The sequence below is a fragment of the Ranitomeya variabilis genome, chromosome 4 (assembly GCF_051348905.1).
Source record: "Ranitomeya variabilis isolate aRanVar5 chromosome 4, aRanVar5.hap1, whole genome shotgun sequence".
NCBI lineage: Eukaryota > Metazoa > Chordata > Amphibia > Anura > Dendrobatidae > Ranitomeya > Ranitomeya variabilis.
Genome location: NC_135235.1, coordinates 330,528,658 through 330,553,108, shown reverse-complemented (window position 1 = coordinate 330,553,108; position 24,451 = coordinate 330,528,658). Strand labels below are relative to the sequence as shown.

General features: G+C 51.4%; 1 non-coding gene and 2 pseudogenes across 1 annotated transcript; all 3 read right to left on the bottom strand.

The window, feature by feature from the left end:
• Window positions 1-18,267: 18,267 nt before the first annotated feature.
• LOC143770780 (U2 spliceosomal RNA) lies at window positions 18,268-18,497 on the bottom strand (annotated as a pseudogene).
• Window positions 18,498-19,692: 1,195 nt separating this feature from the next.
• Window positions 19,693-19,879, bottom strand: LOC143770695 (U2 spliceosomal RNA). The gene has a single exon (XR_013214706.1). It is a non-coding gene; the product is annotated as a U2 spliceosomal RNA (small nuclear RNA).
• A 4,236-nt stretch (window positions 19,880-24,115) lies between these two features.
• LOC143770805 (U2 spliceosomal RNA) lies at window positions 24,116-24,213 on the bottom strand (annotated as a pseudogene).
• Between the last annotated feature and the right edge of the window lie 238 nt (window positions 24,214-24,451).

The window sequence follows — 24,451 nt, the reverse complement described above, 5'->3', positions numbered from 1 at the left end:
CCCGGTTACTAAGCAGGAGGTACCCGTGCCTGAAAGCACTACCAAGGACCACCTGACGTTGGTGGAACTCGGATACCCAGAGGGAGGCACCTAAGCCAAAGGCTCTGCCCGGAACCAGCTGACGGTACTGGAACCAGGATGGGGAGCAGAAGGTACAAGAGCAAGTGTCTGCGTGGCTTTTGCAGGACACGTTGCCGGCTGCACAGCAGGGGAACAGCTGGCGGTGCTGGACCCCACTGACACATTGGCGAGGTGTTTGGCTCTGTGCAGCCAGCACTTCCGGACAGCAACGAGCGGTGTTGTAGCCCGGGCTCTGCAGGGGGAGCAGAGTGTAGGCCGAAGCCTACTTGAACCAATTTCAAAGGTAACCTTTAACCCCCCCTCAGGGGTTAGAAAGTAGAAGAGCCACAGCTTATGCAGCAGTAGTGCTGCACAAGTCAAAGGTTGCTCTTTTAATTTCGCTCCTTGCACACGCTGAATGAAACACGTATAACATTTAGCCCTTTATACAGTCAAACTGTGTAATGGAGGCGAGAGTTCCCTTTGTAATGAGACGCAGCACAGGTGTCAAGAATCCCACCTTGGTGCTGGGTGCAGCCTCCCGAGCGTTGTTATTTGCTGTACAGGAGTCTGCGCTGTCGTGTTATCCCCTGGCCTAGCGCCGTTAGCGCTGCCCATGTTCTGGCATCATGTAATGTCGGCCGGTGCGGTTCGCGATGCCCATGAATCCCAGCCCCGCAGTGTCTTAACATTGTTAAAACACTGCGGGGCTGGGATTCAGGGCCTGGCGCAGCACATATGTTGGCCTCTCACACTCGGGTCCTTACACCCGCTTCAGACTGTGCGGCGTCATCTGATCCCTTATCGCATGCCACGGCCATGAAGCCGCACAGTCCGAAGAAGGCGGAAGGAGAGGAGGGACAGGCGAACTGATGCACTGATCCTGCCCATCAATCACACCCTCGCAGTCCCAATAAATAAGACACCGAGGGGCGTTGTGTGGGTCAGGGCGGCCGCAGAGGCGCAGGCAGCCAAACAATGATGCCAGAAGACGGGCAGCGCTACCAAGGGGGTTGCAGCGTGTCATTACAAAGGAAAGTCACACCACCGGGACGGTTAAATGGTCACACAGAGGACACATTGCGGACGTGTTTTCAGTTCCACATGTGCGAGGAGAATACGTTTCTGAGCCACCTTGCACACATGCAGCATTACCGCTGTACAAGGTGGCTGGATAACGTAAAAACGCCTGGGGGAGGGGGGACAGGTTCCCTTCAATTTCAGTTCTTGTGTCTGCGTGGCTTTTGCAGGACACGTTGCCGGCTGCACAGCAGGGGAACAGCTGGCGGTGCTGGACCCCACTGACACATTGGCTGGTGTTTTTCTCTGTGCAGCTAGCACATCTGGGCAAAAACTGGCGGTGTGTTAGAGCCCAGGGACAGCAGGAGGAGGAGCAGGAGGAGGAGGAGCAGGGGGAGGGGAGTGTAGGCCGAAGCCTGCACAGGCGGCAGCTTTGGGTGTGTTGTGTCTGCGTGGCTTTTGCAGGACACGTTGCCGGCTACACAGCAGGGGAACAGCTGGCGGTGCTGGACCCCACTGACACATTGGCGAGGTGTTTGGCTCTGTGCAGCCAGCACTTCCGGACAGCAACTAGCGTTGTTGGAGCCCGGGCTCTGCTGGTGGAGCAGAGTGTAGGCCGAAGCCTAATTGAACCGATTTCAAAAGTCACCTTTAACCCCCCCTCAGGGGTTAGAAAGTAGAAGAGCCACAGCTTATGCAGCAGTAGTGCTGCACAAGTCAAAGGTTGCTCTTTTAATTTCGCTCCTTGCACACGCTGAATGAAACACGTATAACATTTAGCCCTTTATACAGTCAAACTGTGTAATGGAGGCGAGAGTTCCCTTTGTAATGAGACGCAGCACAGGTGTCAAGAATCCCACCTTGGTGCTGGGTGCAGCCTCCCGAGCGTTGTTATTTGCTGTACAGGAGTCTGCGCTGTCGTGTTATCCCCTGGCCTAGCGCCGTTAGCGCTGCCCATGTTCTGGCATCATGTAATGTCGGCCGGTGCGGTTCGCGATGCCCATGAATCCCAGCCCCGCAGTGTCTTAACATTGTTAAAACACTGCGGGGCTGGGATTCAGGGCCTGGCGCAGCACATATGTTGGCCTCTCACACTCGGGTCCTTACACCCGCTTCAGACTGTGCGGCGTCATCTGATCCCTTATCGCATGCCACGGCCATGAAGCCGCACAGTCCGAAGAAGGCGGAAGGAGAGGAGGGACAGGCGAACTGATGCACTGATCCTGCCCATCAATCACACCCTCGCAGTCCCAATAAATAAGACACCGAGGGGCGTTGTGTGGGTCAGGGCGGCCGCAGAGGCGCAGGCAGCCAAACAATGATGCCAGAAGACGGGCAGCGCTACCAAGGGGGTTGCAGCGTGTCATTACAAAGGAAAGTCACACCACCGGGACGGTTAAATGGTCACACAGAGGACACATTTTAGACGTGTTTTCAGTTCCACATGTGCGAGGAGAATACGTTTCTGAGCCACCTTGCACACATGCAGCATTACCGCTGTACAAGGTGGCTGGATAACGTAAAAACGCCTGGGGGAGGGGGGACAGGTTCCCTTCAATTTCAGTTCTTGTGTCTGCGTGGCTTTTGCAGGACACGTTGCCGGCTGCACAGCAGGGGAACAGCTGGCGGTGCTGGACCCCACTGACACATTGGCTGGTGTTTTTCTCTGTGCAGCTAGCACATCTGGGCAAAAACTGGCGGTGTGTTAGAGCCCAGGGACAGCAGGAGGAGGAGCAGGAGGAGGAGGAGCAGGGGGAGGGGAGTGTAGGCCGAAGCCTGCACAGGCGGCAGCTTTGGGTGTGTTGTGTCTGCGTGGCTTTTGCAGGACACGTTGCCGGCTACACAGCAGGGGAACAGCTGGCGGTGCTGGACCCCACTGACACATTGGCGAGGTGTTTGGCTCTGTGCAGCCAGCACTTCCGGACAGCAACTAGCGTTGTTGGAGCCCGGGCTCTGCAGGTGGAGCAGAGTGTAGGCCGAAGCCTAATTGAACCGATTTCAAAAGTCACCTTTAACCCCCCCTCAGGGGTTAGAAAGTAGAAGAGCCACAGCTTATGCAGCAGTAGTGCTGCACAAGTCAAAGGTTGCTCTTTTAATTTCGCTCCTTGCACACGCTGAATGAAACACGTATAACATTTAGCCCTTTATACAGTCAAACTGTGTAATGGAGGCGAGAGTTCCCTTTGTAATGAGACGCAGCACAGGTGTCAAGAATCCCACCTTGGTGCTGGGTGCAGCCTCCCGAGCGTTGTTATTTGCTGTACAGGAGTCTGCGCTGTCGTGTTATCCCCTGGCCTAGCGCCGTTAGCGCTGCCCATGTTCTGGCATCATGTAATGTCGGCCGGTGCGGTTCGCGATGCCCATGAATCCCAGCCCCGCAGTGTCTTAACATTGTTAAAACACTGCGGGGCTGGGATTCAGGGCCTGGCGCAGCACATATGTTGGCCTCTCACACTCGGGTCCTTACACCCGCTTCAGACTGTGCGGCGTCATCTGATCCCTTATCGCATGCCACGGCCATGAAGCCGCACAGTCCGAAGAAGGCGGAAGGAGAGGAGGGACAGGCGAACTGATGCACTGATCCTGCCCATCAATCACACCCTCGCAGTCCCAATAAATAAGACACCGAGGGGCGTTGTGTGGGTCAGGGCGGCCGCAGAGGCGCAGGCAGCCAAACAATGATGCCAGAAGACGGGCAGCGCTACCAAGGGGGTTGCAGCGTGTCATTACAAAGGAAAGTCACACCACCGGGACGGTTAAATGGTCACACAGAGGACACATTTTAGACGTGTTTTCAGTTCCACATGTGCGAGGAGAATACGTTTCTGAGCCACCTTGCACACATGCAGCATTACCGCTGTACAAGGTGGCTGGATAACGTAAAAACGCCTGGGGGAGGGGGGACAGGTTCCCTTCAATTTCAGTTCTTGTGTCTGCGTGGCTTTTGCAGGACACGTTGCCGGCTGCACAGCAGGGGAACAGCTGGCGGTGCTGGACCCCACTGACACATTGGCTGGTGTTTTTCTCTGTGCAGCTAGCACATCTGGGCAAAAACTGGCGGTGTGTTAGAGCCCAGGGACAGCAGGAGGAGGAGCAGGAGGAGGAGGAGCAGGGGGAGGGGAGTGTAGGCCGAAGCCTGCACAGGCGGCAGCTTTGGGTGTGTTGTGTCTGCGTGGCTTTTGCAGGACACGTTGCCGGCTACACAGCAGGGGAACAGCTGGCGGTGCTGGACCCCACTGACACATTGGCGAGGTGTTTGGCTCTGTGCAGCCAGCACTTCCGGACAGCAACTAGCGTTGTTGGAGCCCGGGCTCTGCAGGTGGAGCAGAGTGTAGGCCGAAGCCTAATTGAACCGATTTCAAAAGTCACCTTTAACCCCCCCTCAGGGGTTAGAAAGTAGAAGAGCCACAGCTTATGCAGCAGTAGTGCTGCACAAGTCAAAGGTTGCTCTTTTAATTTCGCTCCTTGCACACGCTGAATGAAACACGTATAACATTTAGCCCTTTATACAGTCAAACTGTGTAATGGAGGCGAGAGTTCCCTTTGTAATGAGACGCAGCACAGGTGTCAAGAATCCCACCTTGGTGCTGGGTGCAGCCTCCCGAGCGTTGTTATTTGCTGTACAGGAGTCTGCGCTGTCGTGTTATCCCCTGGCCTAGCGCCGTTAGCGCTGCCCATCTTCTGGCATCATGTAATGTCGGCCGGTGCGGTTCGCGATGCCCATGAATCCCAGCCCCGCAGTGTCTTAACATTGTTAAAACACTGCGGGGCTGGGATTCAGGGCCTGGCGCAGCACATATGTTGGCCTCTCACACTCGGGTCCTTACACCCGCTTCAGACTGTGCGGCGTCATCTGATCCCTTATCGCATGCCACGGCCATGAAGCCGCACAGTCCGAAGAAGGCGGAAGGAGAGGAGGGACAGGCGAACTGATGCACTGATCCTGCCCATCAATCACACCCTCGCAGTCCCAATAAATAAGACACCGAGGGGCGTTGTGTGGGTCAGGGCGGCCGCAGAAGCGCAGCCAGCCAAACAATGATGCCAGAAGACGGGCAGCGTTACCAAGGAGCTTGTTGCGTGTGTCAATACAAAGTCAAATCACACCTGAGGGACGTTTTAATGGTCACAGAGGACACATTTTAGACGTGTTCACTTCAACATGGGCAAGGAGAATAAGTTTCTGAGCCACCTTGAACACATGCAGCATTACTGCTGTTCAAGGTAGCTGTAAAACATAGAAACACCTGGGGGAGGGGGGACAGGTTCCCTTCAATTTCAGTTCTTGTGTCTGCGTGGCGGTCGCAGGACACGTTGCCGGCTACACAGCAGGGGAACAGCTGGCGGTGCTGGACCCCACTGACACATTGGCTGGTGTTTTTCTCTGTGCAGCTAGCACATCTGGGCAAAAACTGGCGGTGTTAGAGCCCAGGGTCAGCAGGAGGAGCAGGGGGAGCGGAGTGTAGGCCGAAGCCTGCACTCGAGCAAGTTGAAAGGAAACCTTTAACCCCCCCCCCCCCCCAGGCGTTTGTAGCTGAAAGAGCCATTGTGTACAGCACTAATGCTGGAAAAGGTAAACTTAGCTCTTTTAATTATGGTCCTTGTACATGCGGAACCTAACATTTATGAAATGTGTCCCCACACAGCGTTAAACCGTCCGGTAGGTGGAACTTTCCTTTGTCGTGTGACGCAGCACAGCCATCATTTTTACCCCCTTGTCGCCGTTCGCCCCCTCCTCAGCGTTGTTTGAATCTGTCCCGGAGCCTGCGCTGTTAGGTTAGCCCATGGCTATGCACACATGTTGCGCTGCCCGTCTTCTGACCTCATTTGGTGTCAGGCTGGCTGCGCCTGTGCGGGTGCGTTGGCCGAGATCCCGCCTCGCAGTGTCGTCTCATGTAATCCCACCGCGGGCCTGTGATCCGTGCCCGTGCGCAGTGCATATCCTCTCCTCTCACTCCCCTCCCTACGGCTTTTTCAGACTGTGCGGTGTCACGGCCGTGGCATGCTATTAGGGACCAGCTGACATCGCACAGTCTGAAGAAGCCGTAGGGAGGGGAGTGAGAGGAGAGGATATGCACTGCGCACGGGCACGGATCACAGGCCCGCGGTGGGATTACATTAGACGACACTGCGAGGCGGGATCTCGGCCAGCGCACCCGCACAGGCGCAGCCAGCCTGACACCAAATGAGGTCAGAAGACGGGCAGCGCAACATGTGTGCATGGCCAAGGGCTAACCTAACAGCGCAGGCTCCGGGACAGATTCAAACAACGCTGAGGAGGGGGCGCACGGCGCCAAGGGGGTAAAAATGATGGCTGTGCTGCGTCACACGACAAAGGAAAGTTCCACCTACCGGACGGTGTAACGCTGTGTGGGGACACATTTCATAAGTGTTTGGTTCAGCATGTGCAAGGAGCATCACGAAAAGAGGCACTTTTTCCCTTTGCATCATCATTACTGCTGCACAAGGTGGCTCCTTCAGTAACAAACGCCTGGGGGGGGGGGGGGTCAGGTTCCCTTACATTTAACTTGTTGTGTCTGCGTGGCGGTCGCAGTACACGTTGCCGTATACACAGCAGGGGAACAGCTGGCGGTGCTGAACCCCACTAACACATTGGCGAGGTGTTTGGCTCTGTGCGTACAGCACTTCTGGACGGCAACTAGCGGTGTTGGAGCCCAGGGACACGTGGAGGAGGAGGAGGTTGGAGGAGGTAGGAGGAGGTAGGAGGGATTGCCACACACACAGCAGGGGAACAGCTGACGTTACTGAACCCCAATAACAGAGGAGGGACTGTTGACTGTGCGTACAGCACTTCTGGACGGCAACTGGCGGTGTTGGAGCCCAGGGACAGGTGGAGGAGGAGGAGGTTGGAGGAGGTAGGAGGGATTGCCACACACACAGCAGGGGAACAGCTGACGTTACTGAACCCCAATAACAGAGGAGCGACTGTTGACTGTGCGTACAGCACTTCTGGACGGCAACTGGCGGTGTTGGAGCCCAGGGACAGGTGGAGGAGGAGGAGGTTGGAGGAGGTAGGAGGAGGTAGGAGGGATTGCCACACACACAGCAGGGGAACAGCTGACGTTACTGAACCCCAATAACAGAGGAGGGACTGTTGACTGTGCGTACAGCACTTCTGGACGGCAACTGGCGGTGTTGGAGCCCAGGGACAGGTGGAGGAGGAGGAGGTAGGAGGAGGTAGGAGGGATTGCCACACACACAGCAGGGGAACAGCTGACGTTACTGAACCCCAATAACAGAGGAGCGACTGTTGACTGTGCGTACAGCACTTCTGGACGGCAACTGGCGGTGTTGGAGCCCAGGGACAGGTGGAGGAGGAGGAGGTTGGAGGAGGTAGGAGGGATTGCCACACACACAGCAGGGGAACAGCTGACGTTACTGAACCCCAATAACAGAGGAGCGACTGTTGACTGTGCGTACAGCACTTCTGGACGGCAACTGGCGGTGTTGGAGCCCAGGGACAGGTGGAGGAGGAGGAGGTTGGAGGAGGTAGGAGGGATTGCCACACACACAGCAGGGGAACAGCTGACGTTACTGAACCCCAATAACAGAGGAGCGACTGTTGACTGTGCGTACAGCACTTCTGGACGGCAACTGGCGGTGTTGGAGCCCAGGGACAGGTGGAGGAGGAGGAGGTTGGAGGAGGTAGGAGGGATTGCCACACACACAGCAGGGGAACAGCTGACGTTACTGAACCCCAATAACAGAGGAGCGACTGTTGACTGTGCGTACAGCACTTCTGGACGGCAACTGGCGGTGTTGGAGCCCAGGGACAGGTGGAGGAGGAGGAGGTTGGAGGAGGTAGGAGGGATTGCCACACACACAGCAGGGGAACAGCTGACGTTACTGAACCCCAATAACAGAGGAGCGACTGTTGACTGTGCGTACAGCACTTCTGGACGGCAACTGGCGGTGTTGGAGCCCAGGGACAGGTGGAGGAGGAGGAGGTTGGAGGAGGTAGGAGGGATTGCCACACACACAGCAGGGGAACAGCTGACGTTACTGAACCCCAATAACAGAGGAGCGACTGTTGGGACTGTGCGTACAGCACTACCAGGCAACAACTAGCGGTGTTGGAGCCCAGGGACAGGTGGAAAAGCAGAGGAACACAATGTAGGCCGAAGCCTGAGAAAGTCGAAAGGGAACCTTTAACCCCCCCCCAAGGCGTTTGTAGCTGAAAGAGCCAGCTTGTGCAGCACAAAAGATGCAAAAGGAAAAGGTGGCTCTTTTCATCATGCTCCTTGCAAACACAGAACTAAACACTTATAAAATGTGTCCCCTGCAACCGTAAAACCGTCCCGGAGGTGGGACTTTCCTTCGTAATGTGACGCAGCCCAGCCGTCATTCCTACCCCCCCGGCGCCGCGCACCGGCTCCTCAGCGTTGTTTTATTCCGTCCAGGAGCCTGCGCTGTTATGTTATCCCGTGGCCAGGCACACTTAGCGCTGCCCGTCTTCTGGCATCATTTGGTGTCTGGATGGCTGCGCCTGTGCGGCCGCGCTGGCAGAGAGCCCGCCTCGCAGTGTCTTCTGATTTAATCCCACTGGGGGCCTGGGATCCATGGACATGCGCAGTGCATATCTGAACCTCCACCTCTCACTCATCTCCCTATGGCTTCTTCAGACTGTGCGGTGTCACGGCCGTGGCATGCTGTTAGGGACCAGCTGACACCGAACAGTCTGAAGAAGCCATAGGGAAATGAGTGAGAGGTGGAGGTTCAGATATGCACTGCGCATGTCCATGGATCCCAGGCCCCCAGTGGGATTAAATCAGAAGACACTGCGAGGCGGGCTCTCTGCCAGCGCGGCCGCACAGGCACAGCCATCCAGACACCAAATGATGCCAGAAGACGGGCAGCGCTAAGTGTGCCTGGCCACGGGATAACATAACAGCGCAGGCTCCTGGACGGAATAAAACAACGCTGAGGAGCCGGTGCGCGGCGCCGGGGGGGTAGGAATGACGGCTGGGCTGCGTCACATTACGAAGGAAAGTCCCACCTCCGGGACGGTTTTACGGTATCAGTGGACACATTTTATAAGTGTTAAGTTCTGCGTGTGCAAGGAGCTAAACAAAAATAGCTACCTTTTCCTTGGGCAGCATTACTGCTGCACAAGGTGGCTCTTTCAGTAACAAACGCCTTGGGGGGGGGGGGACAGATTCCCTTACATTTCAGTTGTTGTGTCAGCGTGGCGGTCGCATGACACATTGCCGGCTACACAGCTGGGGATCAGCTGACGTTACTGAAACCCAATAACACTGGGTCGTATGTTTTGACTGTGCAGACGGCACGTCTGAGCCTCAACTGGCGGTGTTGGAGCCCAGGAATTTAAGTTCAGGTGGTAGAAAGATGAACACAACAGGAGACCTGGATAACGTATACAGTGACCTAATTATTCAATCAGGAGGAGGAGTGGCAAATTCCGGCGAGATCCAGGCCTTGTTCATTTTCAGGAAAGTAAGCCGGTCAACGTTATCGGAGGATAGTCGCATGCGACGGTCAGTTAGTACACCACCTGCAGCACTAAAGACACGTTCCGATAATACACTGGCCGCAGGGCAAGACAGCACCTCCAATGCATACTGGCTTAGCTCTGGCCATGTATCCAGCTTTGAGACCCAAAACTTGAAAGGGGAAGAGCCGTCTGGGAGTACAGCAAGAGGGCAAGACATGTAGTCTGTCACCATCTGACGGAACCGTTGCCTCCTGCTGACTGGAGCCGTCTGTGATGGTGTAGACTTTTGTGGCGGGCACAGAAAACTGTGCCACAGTTCGGCCATACTGGTCTTGCCTTGGGCAGAGGCACTGCTTCTGCTCCCTCTTTGTGCAGAGCCTCCACCACGGCCTGGACGCACTGAGCTGCTTTGGAATGCACTAGCAGCACTTCTCTCAGTTGGAATGGAGAAGATGATGGAATTGACCAGTGTGTCTTGGTACTCCCGCATTTTTCGCTCCCGGTTCAACGGTGTGATGAGGCTTTCTACGTTGTCCCGGTAGCGAGGATCGAGGAGGGTGAACACCCAATAATCAGACATGTTGAGAATGTGGGCGATGCGGCGGTCGTTTCTCAGGCACTGCAGCATGTAATCCACCATGTGCTGCAGACTGCCAACTGCCCAAGAAACGCTGTCCCCTGCTGGAGGCGTGATCTCTGCCCGCTCGTCATCACCCCACCCTCGCTGTACACACTGACTACTGGACAATTGTGTAACTCCCTCCTCTGGACGGATGTCTTCCTCCTCCATTGACTCCTCCTCATCCTCCTCACAAACGGTCCCCTGCCTACGCGTTTGTGAGGAACCACGTGGCGCTGACTGTCCAGAAGATGATGGAAATGGTGAATCCTCATCCTCCACCTCTTCCACAACATCATCCCTTAGCGCTTGCAGTGATTTTTCAAGCAGGCAGATAAGGGGGACAGTCATGCTGACTAGTGCATCATCTGCACTCGCCATCCGCGTGGAATAATCAAAGGGACGCAAAACCTGGCAGACGTCATTCATAGTGGCCCACTCTGTGGTTGTGAAGTCTGTACGGCGCTGACTGCGACTTTTTTGCGCCTGAAGCAGCTGGTACTCCATTACAGCTTGCTGCTGCTCACACAACCGCTCCAACATATGTAACGTGGAATTCCACCTGGTAGGTAGGTCACATATGATGCGATGTTCCGGCAGGCGGTGTCGGCGCTGCAGAGCCGCAATGCGCGCTTTTGCCGTGCTGGAACGCCGCAAGTGAGCACACTCTAGGCGGACCTTGTGCAGCAGTGCATCAAGATCCGGATAGTCCCTCAAAAAGCTCTGCACGACCAAATTGAGCACATGTGCCAGACATGGGATGTGAGTGAGGTTGCCGAGGCCCAGAGCTGCCACCAGATTTCGGCCATTATCACACACTACCATGCCTGGCTGGAGATTCGCTGGCACAAACCACACATCGCTCTCCTGCTTGATGGCATTCCAGAGCTCCTGCGCTGTGTGGCTACGATTCCCCAAGAAAATTAATTTCAAGACGGCCTGTTGACGTTTGGCCACGGCTGTGCTCATGTCGGTCGTAACAGGTACACGTTCATCACGGGTCCATGTGGAGGTGGACTGTGACGGCTCCTGCAGCGATGATTCTGAGGAACTGGTGTAAGAGGAGGAGTCAATGCGTACAGAATGGATTCCTGCAATCCTTGGAGTGGGCAGGACACGTCCTGCGCCACTCGCACGGTCTGTACCCGGCTCAACGACATTAACCCAATGGGCAGTGAGGGAAAGGTATCGCCCCTGTCCATGTTGACTGGTCCACGCATCGGTGGTGAGGTGGACCTTGCTACTGACGGCGTTCAGTAGCGCGTGTTTTATGTGTCCCTCCACATGCTTCTGCAGGGCAGGGACGGCTTGCCTGCTGAAGTAAAAGCGGCTGGGCACATTGTACTGTGGGACTGCCAATGACATCAAGTCACGGAAGCTGTCAGTCTCCACCAGCCTGAATGACAGCATTTCCAGTGACAGAAGTTTGGCAATGCCTGCAGTCAGAGCCTGTGCTCGTGGGTGGTTTGACGAGAAAGGCCGCCTTTTCTCCCATGCCTGTACTACCGATGGCTGTAGACTGGGCTGGGAGTGTGTGGATGACTGGGAAAGTGGCGCTGCGGGTGGAATTACAGCGGGTCTCTGGACAACAGGGGCAGAGGTTCTTCCACGGCGATCCTGGGAGGACGCCGAACCAGCTGCGTGTGAGGTAGAGGAAGAGGCAACACGAGCTGAAGAGGTGGTAGCTGCCGCTGTTGGTTGGCCTACCTCTTCAGTGTGTTTTTCTAACTCCGCCGGGTGCCTGTTGCGCACATGTTTCCACATGTTGGAGGTATTGAGGTTGCTGACATTTTTCCCTCTTTTGACTTTTTGATGACACACGTTGCATCTGACATAGCAAATGTCATCTGCAACTGTGTCAAAAAAGGACCAGGCACTGCAAGTCTTGGGAGCGCCCTTTTTGGCTTTTGGAAGAGACATGCTCCTAACGGGTGCCAAAGCGGAGGCTGCAGGATCCGCAGTCTTCCCCCTCCCTCTCCCTCTTTGGGCCGTACGGGGAATCTCTTCCTCAGAGCTGCTCCCACCACCTTCCTGTCCCTCACGCCAAGATGGGTCGAGGACCTCATCATCTACACTACCCTCTGCCCCCAACTGCTCCTCCTGGGTAGTCTCAGCAGCAGAGCACGCACCAGTAAGTGGCACCTGAGTGTCATCATCAGCTGATGCGGCCTGCGATGTGGTGACCGGAGCCACTGGCCCACCCGCCTCTTCAGAGGAAGACAGAAAAAGCTGTTGGGCATCACTGCACCCTGCCTCTTCTTCCATTTCTCCAATGCTGCTTGGCTGGCCCCCTGTTTCCAAGCCAAGAGATTCAGAGAACAGAAGTAGAGACGGCTCCTGTCCTGGGCTCTCTGTCTGCCTGGGCAATTTGGCAGGTGGTGAAGAGACAGATGGCTGCTCTCCAGTGCTCTGTGTCTGAGAGGATGTGGCACTAATGGAAGTTGATGCATTAGCTGCCATCCATCCGACAACAGCTTCAATTTGTTCTTCACGCAGCAGCGGTGTACGGCGCTCGGACACAAAGCTTCGCATGAACGACTGTTGCCTGGTGAAAGTGGGTGCTGATGAGTCACCGGTGCCCGCAGCAGGCACAGAATCCCCACGTCCCCTCCCTGCTCCGCGCCCACGCCCACGCCCACGTGCCTTACTCACTGCCTTCTTCATCTTGGTTGACTGATAAAGATAAGCAGAAAAGTACTAACGGATTTGTGTGCTTATTCCTGAGCAACTCCTCCTAACAGGTATAAGAAGCACTAATTATCTAAAGTGTGGACTAGACTTTAATATGAGCTAATGTGGCCTACAGAAATGTAAAGTGGTGTAACTGGTGTGTTTGGTGAACTTTATTATTTATTTATTTTTTGGGGGCTGAACTGACAACAGATAGAGCTGCAGTCACACGGAGACCGTGCAGACAGACGTAAACGGCGCTACAAGGCCCAAAAACCCTCCTCTACTTTATCCTATGTAGTGTTTTTCCACAAATTAGCTGGAGACGGGTGGAAAGACACTAATAGGATTTTTTTGAATAAATTAGCAGCAGACTACACTATTTGGAAAAAAAAGAAAATTGATTTGGCGGTATGACGCAGTGAAAAACCCTGAGCTGGAGACAACCAGGCTATAGCTGCTCACAGATTACAGGGCGAGCTGCAGTCACACGGAGACCGTGCAGACAGCCGTAAACGGCGCTGCAAGGCCCAAAAACCCTCCTCTACTTTATTCTATGTAGTGTTTTTCCACAAATTAGCTGGAGACGGGTGGAAAGACACTAATAGGATTTTTTTAAATTAATTAGCAGCAGACTACACTACTTTGAAAAAAAAGAAAATTGATTTGGCAGTATGACGCAGTGAAAAACCCTGAGCTGGAGACAACCAGGCTATAGCTGCTCACAGATTACAGGGCGAGCTGCAGTCACACGGAGACCGTGCAGACAGCCGTAAACGGCGCTGCAAGGCCCAAAAACCCTCCTCTACTTTATCCTATGTAGTGTTTTTCCACAAATTAGCTGGAGACGGGTGGAAAGACACTAATAGGATTTTTTTAAATTAATTAGCAGCAGACTACACTACTTTGAAAAAAAAGAAAATTGATTTGGCGGTATGACGCAGTGAAAAACCCTGAGCTGGAGACAACCAGGCTACAGCTGCTCACAGATTACAGGGCGAGCTGCAGTCACACGGAGACCGTGCAGACAGCCGTAAACGGCGCTGCAAGGCCCAAAAACCCTCCTCTACTTTATCCTATGTAGTGTTTTTCCACAAATTAGCTGGAGACGGGTGGAAAGACACTAATAGGATTTTTTTAAATTAATTAGCAGCAGACTACACTACTTTGAAAAAAAAGAAAATTGATTTGGCGGTATGACGCAGTGAAAAACCCTGAGCTGGAGACAACCAGGCTACAGCTGCTCACAGATTACAGGGCGAGCTGCAGTCACACGGAGACCGTGCAGACGGCCGTAAACGGCGCTGCAAGGCCCAAAAACCCTCCTCTACTTTATCCTATGTAGTGTTTTTCCACAAATTAGCTGGAGACGGGTGGAAAGACACTAATAGGATTTTTTTGAATAAATTAGCAGCAGACTACACTACTTGGGAAAAAAAAAAAAAAAGGAACAGTATGAGGCAATGAACCACCCTCCCTGAACTGAATACAACCAACTATGGATGGCCTATGTGGCTGCACTCAGACTGGAGACTGGGCTGCACTCACACACACACACACACAGACCCTGCAGATCGCTGTGAAAACAGCGCTACAAGGCAAAAGCAAGGTGAATAGTAGGTGAACACAGCGGTTGCTAAATTAGCCTTTGGAAAGCACAAAGAAGCAAATCGCTATCTCTAAACTGTCCCTCAGTCAGCAAACAGCGTCCTGTCACTAACTGAATTCACAGCAGAGTGATCGCAAAATGGCGCCAGCGACTTTTAAACTGCATCATGACATCATTACACCAGCCAATCACAGCCTTGCCAGTAGTTTCATGCCCTCCATGCTAAACAGGATGTGCCCACACTTGGAATCAATCTCATTGGCTGAATTTCTGCTTTTTGAATCTTAGAACTTCCGATTCCGGTATCCGATACGCGGCAAGTATCGGAATCCCGGTATCGGAATTCCGATACCGCAAGTATCGGCCGATACCCGATACTTGCGGTATCGGAATGCTCAACACTACTCAGGACATAATTCAGTGGAGCGAATTCTGCCAGGACAATTGCCTGGCCACATGTGTTTCTGCTGTGACTTCAAGCATTCCTGAGTCACTTCTGGATTTTGAGGATGTGTTCTCTGAAAAGGGTTGTTCAGAGTTGCCACCACATCGCCCCTATGACTGTACTATCAGGTTTAAGCCAGGGGCCAAATTGCCCAAAGCAAGGATGTTTAACATCTCCGGTCCGGAGAGACAAGCGCTAAAGGATTACATTGCTGAAAGTTTGAGCAATGGGCTTATCAGGCCTTCATCCTCGCCTGTGGCAGCAGGGTTCTTCTTCGTTAAGAAGAAAGATGGCGGACTATGCCCGTGTCTGGATTTCAGGGAGTTAAACCAGATTACGGTTCGTGATCCATACCCTATGCCATTGATACCGGATTTGTTCAACCAGGTGGCAGGTGCTAAGTGGTTTACCAAGCTTGACCTCAGGGGGGCGTACAACCTCATAAGAGTCCGTCAAGGTGATGAGTGGAAGACGGCTTTTAATACCCCTGAGGGTCATTTTGAAAATTTGGTGATGCCATTTGGGTTGACAAACGCACCTGCAGTGTTTCAACATTTCATAAATGATGTGTTCTCGCATGTTTTGGGGAAATTCGTTATTGTGTACCTAGATGACATTCTCATATATTCTTGCGACCGTGATACTCATTTGGATCATGTCAGGCAGGTGTTACAGCTTCTCAGAGAGAATAAGCTATATCCAAAACTTGAGAAATGTGTATTTTTGGTTCCGGAGTTGCCTTTCTTGGGTTATATTGTGTCTGCTTCTGGTTTTAAAATGGACGCCGCTAAGGTGCAAGCGGTGTTGCATTGGGAACGGCCTGATAACCTAAAAGCACTTCAGCGGTTCTTTGGGTTTTCTAACTACTATAGGAAGTTTATCAAAGATTTTTCTATCATTGCTAAACCGCTAACTGACATGACTAAAAAGGGTACCAATTTCTCAGTTTGGCCTGAGGCTGCTATGCGCGCATTTGAATTTCTTAAGAACAGTTTTGTTTCGGCCCCCATTCTTGTGCAGCCTGGCGTATCTAAACCTTTGGTTGTGGATTTCGATGCGTCTGAGGTTGGTGTGGGGGCGGTGCTGTCACAAGGCTCATCCTTGAGCGGTTTGCGTACATGCGCCTATTTTTCCAAGAAACTGTCGTCCGCCGAACGTAACTACGATATCGGCAACAGGGAGTTGTTGGCAATCAAATTGGCCTTTGAGGAATGGCGACACTTCTTGGAGGGGTCGGTTCATCAGGTTACTGTTATTACCGACCATAATAATTTGCTTTATTTGGAGTTTGCCATGTGTCTGTCTCCCAGGCAGGCTCGCTGGGCATTGTTTTTCACGAGATTCAACTTTGCTGTCACTTACAGACCTGGGTCTAAAAACACTAAGGCGGATGCCCTGTCCAGGTGTTTTCTGGGGGGAGAACCTCGGGAAGATCCAGTACCCATCCTCCAAAAGGGTTTTGTGGTTTTGGCTCTCACTACCGAGGTTGAGGCTGAGATTGCCGAGGCCCAGGAGGAGGTTCCATCTGAGCTTCCCATCAACAAAACGTTTGTACCGCTTCATCTCCGCTTAAAGGTTTTGGCGGAGCATCATGATGCTGTCCTGGCTGGTCACCCAGGGGTTAGGGGTACCTTGGAGTTGGTGTCACGTCGGTTTTGGTGGCCCAAGATCCTACAGGACGTGGTCTCATACGTGTCAGCTTGCACCACGTGCGCTAGGGCTAAGACGCCCCGCTCCCGTCCTGTTGGCACACTACTTCCTCTCGAGGTACCTAGTAAGCCATGGACGGAAATCTCCATGGACTTTATCACTGACTTGCCCTCCTCAGCTGGGAACGCGGTCATCTTGGTGATTGTTGATCGGTTCTCAAAAATGTCGCACTTTGTGTCTTTGCCTTTGTTGCCTAACGCTAAGACTCTGGCTCAGGTATTTGTGCAGGAGGTGGTCAGACTTCATGGGATTCCGTCTGACATCGTTTCTGATAGGGGGTCTCAGTTTGTGGCAAAATTTTGGAAAGCATTTTGCTCACGGCTGGGGATCAAGTTGTCTCATTCTTCGGCGTTTCATCCTCAGTCAAATGGTCAGGCCGACCGTATGAACCAAAATTTGGAGCAGTACTTACGCTGCTTTGTTTATGATAACCAGGAGGAGTGGTCGACGTTCCTTCCTTTGGCTGAGTTTGCAATCAATAATCACCGCCAGGAGTCGTCTGGGGAGTCTTCGTTTTTTTGTGTTTACGGGCTTTATCCTCAATTTTGTACTTTGAGTCTGGGGGGCTCTTCCGTCGTCCCGGTGGAAGACCAGTTAGGAGCACAATTATCATCTGTCTGGAGGAGAGTTAAACAGCGCCTGTTGAGTGTGGGTGCTAGGTACAAACGTGTGGCTGACAGTAGGCGTGTGCCAGGTCCTGACCTAAGTGTGGATGACTGGGTGTGGTTATCCACAAAAAACATAAGACTCAAAATACCATCCCTTAAATTGGGTCCAAGGTTTATTGTTCCATTTAGGGTTGCCGCCGTCATTAACCCAGTAGCGCATAAGATACACAACGTGTTCCAGACATCGTTGCTAAAAATGGTGGTGGGTCTTGTGGACGCGACACCAATGCCTTCTCCAGTCTTGGTGGATGGTAATTTGGAATTTGAAGTCTCCAAGGTGGTTGACTCTCGTGTAGTGCGCCGCACTTTACAGTACTTGGTACACTGGCGTGGTTATGGGCCTGAGGAAAGGTCCTGGGTACCAGCCTCGGACATTCATGCGGATCGGCTGGTCAGTATGTTTCACCGCCGCCATCCGGACAAGCCGGGTCCTATAAGCCGTGAGGGCCCTGGGGTCCCTCGTAGAAGGCGGGGTACTGTCATGTCGGACGCTGTTCATACCAGGGCGTTCGACAGACAGCGGTAATTCTGCTTTTGTCCACTATGTGCTCAGTGGCGTCAGCTAGATTTTATCTAGCTGGTCCGGGGTTAATTTAGCTGGTGCTCGGACTGGAAGCTGGGCCACGACTACTGCCTTTAAATAGTTCTTCTGAACACCGGGCGTCGCCGATTATAGCTTCTGTCTTGAGCTTGGTTATCTCGGTCTGGAGTGGTGAGCTAGGAGTTGGAGTATCGTATCTGGTGGTGTATTTCCCTTTGTCTTATTTTCTCCTTCCTATATTTGTATTTGTTTTGCCCTGTGCACTTATAGTGTATTCCTGAGTGACTGCGGCGTGGTGCATATTTTTCCGTTATCCTTGTCTGTGCTAACTGTGGGTATTGGTGTGTGGTCTCTTCACTGGGTGGTGGGTGGTGGGTTCGGCCTAGGGTTGAAACAGGAGACAGGGTGAGGATGGAGGCCCAGACATGCACACCATCAGTGTAAACTCTGGGAGAGGGTCAGTCAGGGTTTCCCTAGTCTGAGGGAAATCGCAGGGGCCTGGATTATTAGCTCTTGCCTACCTAGGTCTCCCGTGACACCATCTCCCTGTTCTAAAAATGCATTTAAAGTGTGGTCCCCAAATAGGAGACGTATCAAATATTAAACTGATCAGAACAGATACTACACTTGATCTTGAGCAGCGTCGACAACGACAATTTCAGCCGAAAGGACGAGCAGCGATAACCAAATATGGTTTTGCATTTTCACCAAACCAAGGCCTGACACTGACACTTGATTCTAGCCAAAAGGCCGAGAAGCAATAACCAGAAATCATTTTGCTCTTGTGCCGCACCAAGACCTAACACTGATACCCTTTGGGGAGATGGAGCAAAAGATTGCCCTGAGGAGGACATTTTAGCAAACCGGACGCCTTCACAATGACAGTTCTGCTGTTTGCTCAAGCTGTGAGCCACTCATTTTAAATCTGCATAAACCCACCTATTGTAACCCTCCCCCCTCTTTGTTCCAATGTGCACTACTGAGTGCCAGGAGGAGGGCGAGAGGGAAACTCAAAAAACAAACAAGCGAGCAGTTGTCTTCCCTTAGCTCTCCTGATGCTGGGTATAGACCATGCTGCCTACCTATCACCATGCTACCCGCCGCTGCTCCAGCAGCAGACTGAAGAGGTCTGCCATCGCACTGCTTTTTATAGGCCAAGGGCCCATTGTGACACGTGAGGGTTCCAGCCCATTGTGACACATGAGGGTTCCAGACCATGGCCGAGGGGACATTGTGACACATGAGGGTTCCAGACCATGGCCAAGGGCCCATTGTGACACGTGAGGGTTCCGTGCGCAGATTCTATCTAATGCAGGCAGCGTACCTGGGTGCTAGAAAGCATTAGAATACTCACACAGGTGGAGATAGGCAGCGTATTCAAGATCAGCACAGACACAATTTTTCCTTTCTTTAAATACATATATATCAAATTTAAAAGTCAGTGGTCCACAAGAGGGAGACAATGTTTTACAACTGAAATCATGCTGTCACAAATGAGGTATGTATGGCAGAACTACTCATGGGTTACTTAAATTAAAGCACTAAGTACTGATAGCAAGGGGCCTAACTTTGTAGATGGTCTATTTGCAACACTGTAACAAAGGCCAATTGCAAGTCCACATCGTCACATGCCAGTTGCAACCAGTAAAGGGAGACTGATTGATTGATAGATTTCATATTGAATGCGATACAATGCTTGACATGCATAGGTGCAAACAATGCGCACGCAAAATGTTGCAATTGGTCACGTTAATTCAAGCAAAATGCATTTGGCATTTGAAATGTGCAACTTTGACCCTGAAAAGAATTCACATAATAGGTTAAAACACAACTTGTGCTGATTTCAATTCAATCTGTATTTGGAAGACGGATCAGAGAAGGAGTGCACTGTTCCCGGAGATACTGCAATAACGGCTCAATGCATGGAGTGGACAGAGCAAGCCCTTTTTCCATCTCTCTGTTCTAATAACGCATTTAACGTATGGTCCCCAAATAGGAGACGTATCAAATATTAATTTGATCAGAACAGATACTACACTTGATCTTGAGCGGCGGCGACGATTTCAGCCAAAAGGACAAGCAGCGAAAACCAGATATGGCTTTGCACTTTCACCACACCAAGGCCTGACACTGACACTTGATTCTAGCCAAAAGGCCGAGGAGCAATAACCAGAAATCGTTTTACACTTGTGCCGCACCAAGGTCTAACGCTGAAACCCTTTGGGGAGATGGAGCAAAAGATTGCCCTGAGAAGGACATTTTAGCAAAACCGGACGCCTTCACAATGACAGATCTGCTGTTTGCTCAAGCTGTGAGCCACTCGTTTTTAATCTGCATAACCCCACCTATTGTAACCCTCCCCCCTCTTTGTTCCAATGTGCACTACTGAGTGCCAGGAGGAGGGCGAGAGGGAAACTCAAAAAACAAACAAGCGAGCAGCTGTCTTCCCTTAGCTCTCTTGATGCCGGGTATAGACCCTGCTGCATACCTATCACCTTGCTGCCCGCTGCTGCTCCAGCAGCAGACTGAAGAGGACTGCTGTTGTGAATTTACCTTTTGGCTCCCTCTAGTGGTTACTAGTGATTTGACTCTGGGAATGTCTGCCATCCCTTGTATGCTCACCTGGGTCGTTAGGTCAGGGGTGTTACTATATAAGCTCCCTGGACCTTCAGTTCAATGCCTGGCAACGTTGTAATCAGAGCTAATCTGTTGTGCTCTGGTCTTCTGATCCTGGTTCCTGCTAGATTAAGCTAAGTCTGCTTTCTTGCTTTTTGCTATTTGTTTTTTGTTTGCATTTTTGTCCAGCTTGTACATAATCTGTATGCTAACCTTGCTGGAAGCTCTAGGGAGGCTGGAGTTCTCCCCCCGGGCCGTTAGACGGTTCGGGGGTTCTTGAATTTCCAGCGTGGATTTTTGATAGGGTTTTTGTTGACCATATAAGTTATCTTACTACTTTCTGCTATTAGTAAGTGGGCCTCTCTTTGCTAAACCTAGTTCATCTCTGTGTTTGTCATTTCCTCTTACCTCACCGTTATTATTTGTGGGGGGCTTGTATCCAACTTTTGGGGTCTATTCTCTGGAGGCAAGAGAGGTCTTTGTTTTCCTCTTCTAGGGGTAGTTAGTCCTCCGGCTGGGCGAGACATCTAGCGACCAACGTAGGCATGTTCCCCGGCTACTTCTAGTGTTGGCGTTAGGAGTAGATATATGGTCAACCCAGTTACCACTGCCCTATGAGCTGGATTTTTGTACTTCGCAGACTTACTTGTTCCTCTGAGACCCTCGCCATTGGGGTCATAACAGTTTGCCAGGCCATTATTAAATGTTAAATGCTTTGCAGAAGCGGGATTATAAGAAAGAAAATTCTGAGGTTTTTTTTTCTCTTTCTCATTTTTTTTTTTTTTCTTTTCCCCTTTACCTCTGAGTGGCTTGTGTTTGCTGCAGACATGAATGTCCAGACCTTGATTACAAGTGTGGACCAGCTTGCTGCTCATGTGCAGGGCATACAAGATTATGTTACCAGAAATCCTATATCAGAACCTAAGATACCGATTCCTGAACTGTTTTCCGGAGACCGATTTAAATTTAGAAATTTCAGGAATAATTGTAAATTGTTTTTGTCCCTGAGACCCTGTTCATCTGGAGACTCCGCTCAGCAAGTAAAAATTGTTATTTCTTTTTTACGGGGCGACCCTCAGGATTGGGCCTTCTCGCTGGCGCCAGGAGATCCGGCATTGGCTGATATTGATGCGTTTTTTCTGGCGCTCGGTTTGCTTTATGAGGAACCCAATCTTGAGATTCAGGCAGAAAAAGCCTTGCTGGCTATGTCTCAGGGCCAGGACGAGGCTGAAGTGTATTGCCAAAAATTTCAGAAATGGTCCGTGCTGACCCAGTGGAACGAGTGTGCATTGGCTGCAAATTTTAGAAATGGCCTTTCTGAAGCCATTAAGAATGTGATGGTGGGTTTTCCCATTCCCACAGGTCTGAATGATTCCATGGCCCTGGCTATTCAAATCGACCGGCGGTTGCGGGAGCGCAAAACTGCAAATTCCCTCATGGTGTTGTCTGAACAGGCACCTGATTTAATGCAATGTGATAGAATCCTGACTAGAAATAAGTGGAAGGTTTCGCCATTTTTCTGCAACTCTGGTTTCCATCCTCGTTTTTCCTCGGGACATGTGGAGCCTTCTGACTGTCCTGGGGTGGATTCTGTGGTGGATAGGTTGCAGCGGATCTGGAGTCATGTGGTGGACAACTTGAAGTTGTCACAGGAGAAGGCTCAGCGTTTTGCCAAACGCCGCCGCGGTGTGGGTCCCCGACTTCGCGTTGGGGATTTGGTATGGCTGTCTTCTCGATTTGTTCCTATGAAGGTCTCCTCTCCCAAATTTAAGCCTCGCTTCATTGGTCCTTACAAGATATTGGAAATCCTTAATCCTGTATCCTTTCGCCTGGATCTTCCGGTGTCGTTTGCCATTCACAACGTATTTCATAGGTCCTTGTTGCGGCGGTACGTTGTGCCTGTGGTTCCTTCTGCTGAGCCTCCTGCTCCGGTGTTGGTTGAGGGCGAGCTGGAATACGTGGTGGAGAAGATCTTAGATTCTCGTCTTTCCAGGCGGAGGCTTCAGTACCTGGTCAAGTGGAAGGGCTATGGTCAGGAGGATAATTCCTGGGTGGTCGCCTCTGATGTGCATGCGGCCGATTTGGTTCGTGCCTTTCACACCGCTCATCCTGATTGCCCTGGTGGTCTTGGTGAGGGTTCGGTGACCCCTCACTAAGGGGGGGGTACTGTTGTGAATTTACCTTTTGGCTCCCTCTAGTGGTTACTAGTGATTTGACTCTGGGAATGTCTGCCATCCCTTGTATGCTCACCTGGGTCGTTAGGTCAGGGGTGTTACTATATAAGCTCCCTGGACCTTCAGTTCAATGCCTGGCAACGTTGTAATCAGAGCTAATCTGTTGTGCTCTGGTCTTCTGATCCTGGTTCCTGCTAGATTAAGCTAAGTCTGCTTTCTTGCTTTTTGCTATTTGTTTTTTGTTTGCATTTTTGTCCAGCTTGTACATAATCTGTATGCTAACCTTGCTGGAAGCTCTAGGGAGGCTGGAGTTCTCCCCCTGGGCCGTTAGACGGTTCGGGGGTTCTTGAATTTCCAGCGTGGATTTTTGATAGGGTTTTTGTTGACCATATAAGTTATCTTACTACTTTCTGCTATTAGTAAGTGGGCCTCTCTTTGCTAAACCTAGTTCATCTCTGTGTTTGTCATTTCCTCTTACCTCACCGTTATTATTTGTGGGGGGCTTGTATCCAACTTTTGGGGTCTATTCTCTGGAGGCAAGAGAGGTCTTTGTTTTCCTCTTCTAGGGGTAGTTAGTCCTCCGGCTGGGCGAGACATCTAGCGACCAACGTAGGCATGTTCCCCGGCTACTTCTAGTGTTGGCGTTAGGAGTAGATATATGGTCAACCCAGTTACCACTGCCCTATGAGCTGGATTTTTGTACTTCGCAGACTTACTTGTTCCTCTGAGACCCTCGCCATTGGGGTCATAACAGACTGCCACGGCACTGCTTTTTATAGGCCAAGGGCCCATTGTGACACGTGAGGGTTCCAGCCCATTGTGACACGTGAGGGTTCCAGACCATGACCAAGGGCCCATTGTGACACGTGAGGGTTCCGGACCATGGCCAAGGGCCCATTGTGACACGTGAGGTTTCCACGCGCAGATTCTATCTAATGCAGGCAGCGCACCTGGGTGCTAGAAAGCATTAGAATACTCACACAGGTGGAGATAGGCAGCGTATTCAAGATCAGCACAGACACAATTTTTCCTTTCTTTAAATACATATACTCCAAATTTAAAAGTCAGTGGTCCACAAGAGGGAGACAATGTTTTACAATTGAAATCATGCTGTCACAAATGTGGTATGTATGGCAGAACTTCTCATGGGTTTCTTAAATTAAAGCACTAAGTACTGACAGCAAGGGGTCTGACTTTGTAGATGGTCTATTTGCAACACTGTAACAAAGGCCAAATACATGTCCACATCTTCACACGCCGGTTGCAACCAGTAAAGAGAGACTGATTGATTGATAGATTTCATATTGCATGCGATACAATGCTTGACATGCATAGGTGCAAACAATGCGCACACAAAATGTTGCAATTGGTCAAGTTAATTCAAGCAAAATGCATTTAGTATCTGAAATGTGCAACTTTGACCCTGAAAAGAATTCACATAATGGGTTAAAACACAACTTGTGCTGATTTCAATTCAATCTGTATTTGGAAGCCGGATCAGAGAAGGAGTGCACTGTTCCCGGAGATACTGCAATAACGGCTCAATGCATGGAGTGGACAGAGCAAGCTCTTTTTCCATCTCCCTGTTCTAAAAATGCATTTAATGTATGGTCCCCAAATAGGAGACGTATCAGATATTAACCCCTTCACCCCCAAGGGTGGTTTGCACGTTAATGACCAGGCCAATTTTTACAATTCTGACCACTGTCCCTTTATGAGGTTATAACTCTGGAACGCTTCAACGCATCCTGGTGTTTCTGACATTGCTTTCTCGTGACATATTGTTCTTCATGATAGTGGTAAAATTTATTTGATATTACCTGCGTATATTTGTGAAAAAAAATGG